Below are 4,599 nucleotides of genomic sequence, written 5' to 3' on the forward strand. Positions count from 1 at the left end.
GCAACAAGAGGAAGTCAATATGTTCATTAGTAAAAAAACGACACTAATAAATCTATAGTTCTTGTTAGACCATGGGCAAGGGCAGCTGTTATACCTAAATCACAAGGTTAATCTATCTTGTCCTGCAACACTATATATGTTATTTAAGAAAGATGGCAGCAACCTCTCCTGCAAGTGCAATGTAAAGAGACCACATCAATCCAAGAAACTGATACATGGGATTCTCAGTAGGTATTCAAATTTGCTGACGACCAGACAAATGCCTTTAATGCGGATGTGGATGGAAAAGAGAAACAGTTCTGTGACAGAGGAAGTTGGTTTTTGTGCCACAAAAGTTTCATGGAGGTAAACATAAGGTCAGTGAACAATTTGGGCACTATGAGGTATGAAGTCCTGAGTAATGATACTCAACAAACTCAGTAACATCTTGCATGAGAAAGAGTTGAAAGCATTTCAGACTACTCAAAGATGAAGCCCAATACAGAAAGGTAAATTTCTTCAGGATTTACAAATTACCACAAAACAAGGTAGAAGAGCTCGCGGATTAAGCAAATAGAGCTCCTCAATGTTAGCATACAGGCCCACTTTTCCAGCCAAGGAGTCGAACCCAGACTGTCCGGCTAACTCTTGGAAGTTATCCAATGGCTTGTGAACCCTGCCTGCTATCACTCTACAAACCAGCAATGCCTTCTTTATTGATGGCTCATCTTCATATATTTCAATAGATTCAAATGCTCTCCCACTAGTGGAAGTCGTAAACACTCCAATTCCTTCATTCAATTCCTTCTTGATGGAGAATCCATGCCTTATAATCCAGCATACGCTGCACTTCTCTGATGCACAAAGGCTCGAAGTGCCATTCATGCCAAGAGAGCAGGCAATTGTGGTGCCGTAGAATCTTAGCAGTTCATTGCCATCGGCCAGGCAACGGGGGTGCTTCTTGGGGAGTTTGCTGGCTCTAGTCTTCACCATTTCCCGGTATTCTTCGAATCGAGAAAGTGTTTTTTGCATGTTATGGACCTTCAGGACTCTGTCTATCCTCCAACAACTGCTCTCAGACTTTACCAAGCTTGTTCTACATATCAATTCAACTATCTTTCTAGAGGATCTCCTTCCACAAGTTCAGTGACTACAGAGAAAACAAAGAATCACAAATCAGATTCTAACATACTCAAGTTTATGGAGGCAAAGTCCAAGAATTTTCTTTTCAAAAGTTTGTGATGCAAAATAATAAGAATTCCGACGAGTTAATAACTGAAATGCAACCTCTTGTACAAGTTCATGGAGTATGGAAATTTGAATGCAAGACAATTTTGTAAACTATGCAAATCAGAAGGGATTAAAAAAGAGAGAGAGAGAGAAAAAGAAGAAAGAAAGTATATTGGCCCTCCCTGGCTCATTTCCTCTCCTGTTTTTTCCCAGAACATCATTATTTATTTCAGAAGCATGTTTACAGAGGTGCCACCAATATGAAGGATTTCCATGATTCACGCATGTGCTATCATCTGCCTTTACTAAAAACAGCTATAATTCATTCAGTAGTCCACTAGCTCAGACAAACGTGTAGTGACTAACTTGATCTTGACGTAAAAGCTTAACTTAAGCTTGCTAAGACTTAAAAGCCTTTGGGAACTCTAATACTCTAGCTAGGTAATAAGACTAAATAATCCAGATGATAAAATTTATCTGGCCTTAAGCAATAAAGACCACTCAATTTCAATGACATGAGAGGAAGAAAAAGAAAAAGGAAGACTGATCAAAGAAACAATTTGCAAAATCGGCCTTAAAGTGATGCCACTGCAGAATCACTAAGCATGGCAAACCAAAAAAAAACTGTAGACAGAGACTGTTTTCTATGGAATCAAAATAGATGTTCAAGAGGATAGATGTAATCCTGTAGATTTCCAGCAGAACTGATATGGCAAAGAAATTGTTTTTGAAACGAACAAGTTGTTTGTAAAGGTAATCAAATGCAACATGCCAAATCTTGAGGAAATTGTTCCTTGATGTTGGGACCTTCCTATTAGTCTCGAGAAGAAGGCAATAAAAATCAACATATAGCGTACAAGGAAATAAAAAAAATGGATGCTTATCGCAAGAATATGTTCCACACCTGCATGCTTGGAGAGATGGTGTGCTTCCAAGGCTTCCAACTTCCCAAACTGCTCCCTACACTTATGGCAGATGATATTAGCAGGGGATACGTGTGACCCTGGCTCATGAGAGGCCCTAGGACTTGAGGAAGCATGGCGAACTCCACCACCACCATTACCAAACACAGCACTGGAAAGAGATGAGCCCCCAAAGCCATACACCTCCTTGTCACCAAACAAACCGGGTGACCTCCTTGGAGGGGTGTTGCTGGCTCCCCTGAAGGAAGGGTTGTACTGGAGGCCAAACTGTCCCCCCGGCCCTGGGGTCCCTGGCCTAAGAGTACCCACATATGTTGAGCTAACCTCAGCCTCCCCCTCATGGCAGCCCCCAAAACCAGTTATCTTGAGCTCACACCGGGAGTTGCTAAGTATGACCTCATGGGTGATTGGATTCATGAACTCGTTGCTCCCAATGGACCTTGGGCTGCAGCTTGGTGGCTTCTCGAGGTGCCTTTTGCTCCCATGGATGACATCCTTGAGGTTGGCTATAGATCTCGAGCACCCAGACCTCCCTGTTCTCTTTGTCAAAATGGCTCCCAACTGCCCCCTGGCCTTTGGATCATGGACATCAGATGGCCCAGATTTGCAGTGGAGGGACTTCTTTAGAGCAAACCAGACTGTTGGCATCTTCTCTGCTCCTCTCTTCCCTCCTCTCTCTTTCTCTGGTATTTTCTTCCTTTCCCCTGGACTCTCTCTCTGATGCAAGCTAACTTTAATTCTGGCAGGTAGTGTATTCAAGAGGTTATAACTCTTTCCGTTGCTTATCTTCCTTTCGCTGGTGGTCATATTGCACCATTAAAACTATACCTGTGATTTCCTTCCATGTTTAACTAAGGAAGAAAGAGAGCTCCAATAAAAGCCATCCATCTGAGAAGAAAAGCAGGGTTCTGGTCTCATCTGTACTTACTTTCCTCCCTTGGAAAGCCACCAGCCATTAAGATATACTCGAAACCCCTGCAACTCCAAAAGCAACTCAACTCAAATAAAACTCATTAAAGGGACCTCACAGACCTTCAAATCCCTGCATTTGTGGTGCTTCCTCAATGGGCTTTAGGGAAGGAAAGAGACAAACTTGCAGACTCACAAAAGCCAAAGACAAATCATCAAGAGAGAAAAGAGCAAGTGTGTGTGCAAGACATGGAACCTTAGCCTCTCGGAGGCTTGAAGATCCAACTGGTAGACCTTAGTTGCATTAATAAATGATGAATTCACTTAGATCTCTCATTATATGAGGTGCAAATTTTAGTTGGACCAGATCCACTGCTCCGTTGGTAGATCAGTCCATCGAAAGCAACATATATACATATGCTTATATTGTGCTCCTTTCTTCTTTGTCCGTCGTCATCATACGTGTTGATCCATGGTTGGACAGGTCCACCAGCTGAGCAGTGGACCTTATCTAACAAATAACCACTATTATATGAAAGGAAGGTTTTCTACCAAAAAAAAAAAAAATATATGAAAGGAAGGTTGGGGTTGACGGGATCTTAATTTCACTCACCTTGAGCTTGCAGAGTAAGAAACGATGATTCTTCATGCAAGAGACGACAAAAATCAGTTATATATACGAATCTAAAGGAGATCATAATTTGCCAAGTGGCATGATTATGATCTTTTAGGTTCTAAATCATATAAAAGATGGCTTTGACTTCCTTTCTGCTAGCCTCTCTACCATTATTCCATGGTCGAATGATAATGGAATTTATCAGTTACAAAGAAAAGGAAAGCAATTTAATTAAATCATTGTTCCTTCAAAACTAATTTAATTGAATCATTTAATTGCATTGAATGCCAAGCTGATAGCGTATGATCTTCCTCCAGTGGACCTACCTGCATCCGAAGAATTGCAGGCACGAATTTTATAATCATCATTAGCAGTCCCCTCGTATTTAATGATGGTGTTTAATGAAAATATTGTTAACTCGTACGGATCCAGTGATGTGAGTCTGTTCTTTTTGTCTCTCACGCGGTTACGTCAGAGACCACGACAGCTTAATTTGAAAACTTTTCTATTAACATTAAGATAGGCCCTGATGTGGGGGATACGAACTCGTGCAAATGTTCGTGCTTGAAACGGCCACCGCTTTGGACTGCTGTTCAGGATTGTTCCCTTGATTTAATTCAACCACATTGGATTTACCATGGTCGTCCTCATGTGGTGCCTAACTGCTCCATGCCAGATTAGGGCAGGCAATCAAGCATTTCACAGTGCAATGGTTGGCTGGAGATATTATATCTTGCATCATTTGCACCATGTGGCAGTGCATCACATTAATCAGACATCTTCGTTCTTATGGGCACCATGCATTATGGATTGGTCTTAGATTGCCATCCCATGCATCTTATCTCGGTTTGTTCAAACACTGGATCAATGACTCAACAAAAATTAATTGGTAATAAACAGTTGAAAGATGTGATTTTCAATGTCTTTTGCTTCGCCGTCTCT

At 41.4% G+C, this 4,599-nt stretch overlaps 1 non-coding gene across 1 annotated transcript; it reads right to left on the reverse strand.

Moving 5' to 3' along the window:
* Positions 1 to 369: 369 nt before the first annotated feature.
* Positions 370 to 3,149, reverse strand: LOC105046939 (uncharacterized). The gene is made up of 2 exons (XR_012142253.1): positions 2,114 to 3,149; positions 370 to 1,129 (listed from the first exon to the last, which is right to left on the reverse strand). It is a non-coding gene; the product is annotated as an uncharacterized protein (transcript).
* Positions 3,150 to 4,599: the final 1,450 nt, after the last annotated feature.

This window comes from Elaeis guineensis, chromosome 6, assembly GCF_000442705.2.
Source record: "Elaeis guineensis isolate ETL-2024a chromosome 6, EG11, whole genome shotgun sequence".
Classification (NCBI taxonomy): domain Eukaryota; kingdom Viridiplantae; phylum Streptophyta; class Magnoliopsida; order Arecales; family Arecaceae; genus Elaeis; species Elaeis guineensis.